This window comes from Sapajus apella, unplaced genomic scaffold (assembly GCF_009761245.1).
Source record: "Sapajus apella isolate SASKATOON/1434 unplaced genomic scaffold, GSC_monkey_1.0 scaffold40, whole genome shotgun sequence".
Classification (NCBI taxonomy): domain Eukaryota; kingdom Metazoa; phylum Chordata; class Mammalia; order Primates; family Cebidae; genus Sapajus; species Sapajus apella.
The window spans coordinates 1,019,697-1,022,049 of record NW_022436980.1 but is presented as its reverse complement, the minus strand read 5'-3'; positions in this window follow the sequence as shown (position 1 = coordinate 1,022,049).

Genomic DNA, 2,353 nt, shown 5'->3' with positions numbered 1-2,353 from the left:
AAAGAAAACCAATGGCAAAATATGCAAAGCCTTACAATATCTTTATATGATGCTAGAAATATGAAGTTGGTTAGAAATTGCTGTCATTCTTTGGTGGCACCAGATAAATTTTTAAAATAATATATAAGAGAACATACTTTTTCAGTGATTTTATTTCAGGGTACCCTGATCCTTATGGTTTTGACATCCTGGGGCAGAATGCATGATAGAGGTTCCCTCCCCAGAAGCCCTAGACTCATATACATTAGGCCATTTTATGACAAGAAATATTTCAGGATCAGTCTTTCTCCCTCAAGTTAAATGAAAAAGGTAACAAGGCTGTCCCAAACAACCTATTAAATTAATATAGCTCTCCAAACTTTGGGTCTAGAGGATTTAAGGCACATACTTCCTGACCACAAGTGAAATCACTGACACCTTTAAAAAGATCTGACTATGAAAATACAAAATTGCATGCAATTTTTTTTTTTTGAGATGGAGTCTTGCTCTGTTGCCCAGGCTGGAGTGCAATGGCATGATCTTGGCTCACTGCAACCTCTACCTCCCAGGTTCAAGCGATTCTCCTGCCTCAGCCTCCTGAGTAGCTGAGACTACAGGCACGAGCCACCAAGCATGGCTAATTTTTGTATTGTTAGTAGAGATGTGATTTTACCATGTTGGCCAGACTGATATTGAACTCCCGACCTCAGGTGATCTGCCTGCCTTGGCCTCCCAAAGTGCCAGGATTACAGGTGTGAACCACTGTGCCTGGCCCAAAATTGTACACTATTAAATTAATGTTATACAGGCCATAGTACTTAATATGGAAACAGGGACATTCAATACAGAAGGAATCAAAACTATGCATTATAGGTCACATTGAGTAAAAAATCTACACAATAGCTTTTACTATTGTTAAGTACCTGGCACAACTTAAAAGCTCACTCTTTCGGACTAAATGGGGAATAATATTTATAATGACATAATAAAAGCTCTACTTTTGGATGAGAAAAGAATCATTTGGGTAAAAATTAAATGTTTCTAACTAAATGCAGCTTAACTAACCTTTATATATATACATAACTGACAGTTTTGTCTACGAAGCGTCTTACAAAAATTTAGGAATAACCACTAACTACTTTTTACATAAATAGCTACTGCTAAAATGCTTTAAAAGATCAAATTTTATTTGTACTATTTGCTTAGTGTTTTTTTCTTTTTTACATAGTGAAAAGGTAAACATTAACCAAGGGTACCTGTTGTACCACAAATTCCAGGTTAATGAGGTATGACTTTCTCCCTTTTGGAAGAGCAAAGTTGGCTGTAAGAAGATCTTATTACTTGATGGCCCTTAATTATGGAGGGATATGGACAATTTCCCAATACACTGAACAGATTTTGTGATAAGGGCTTTTGGATGGTAGTCAGTAGGCCACTTAATAATTTAATTTTAAAATAATTGACTATTACTTTAAAGGGCTTTCTTGGCCTAGGGCTTTCCCTAGGTGTTTGGTTATTTCTCTTCTAGCCCGGTGGTTTCTAAAGATTTCTTTAACACTCTAGCAATCAGCCTCTTCCTTCTCTTTTTTTGTTTAAATCTGATAGTTACAGAATCTGGTAGAACTGGTGTTCAGTATTATAACGCATTATTGTGGACTAATTTTTACTTTTACATAAGCACAAAAGTTCCTCAAATTTGAGGTACAATTTACAATGCAAGTCTTTTTTTGTTTTTCTTTTTCAAGACAGAGTCTCACTCTCTCGCCCACGCTGGTGTACACTGGCAGTGATCTTGGATCACTGCAACCTCTGTCTCCCAGGTTCAAGTGATTCTCTTGTCTTAGACTCTGGAGTTAGCCGGTACTATAAGCACATGTCACCACACACAGCTAATTTTTTTAGTTTTAGTAAAGATGGGGTTTCACCGTGGTGGCCAGGCTAGTCTCTAATTCCTGACTGCATACGATCCACCCACTTCAGCCTCCCAAAGTGCTGGGATTATAGGCATGTGCCACCGCACCCCAGTCAAGTCTTTACTTTTAAATGTGGTAACTTGAAGCTCTAAATATCAAGAATTTTTGAACAAGCAACAATTCATCACACATTCATTATTAAAATATGACCAGTCACCTTTGGATTTACCTCCACTACTCAAATACTAGAATATTGAGGACCCTGGCCAGCTGGTCCTTAATGTCAGCCAATCCCTAGCACCCTGGAATCAATATGTCATACACTAATCTTCCTATTTCCCAGAATCTTAGCACTCTCACAAGCTCAGTTTGGTGATGCTGAATGAATGGATTCAAGGAATAGACTACTAATAATGCACAATGTACTAATTTCAATTTCTTTTTTTTTTTTTTTTTTTTTT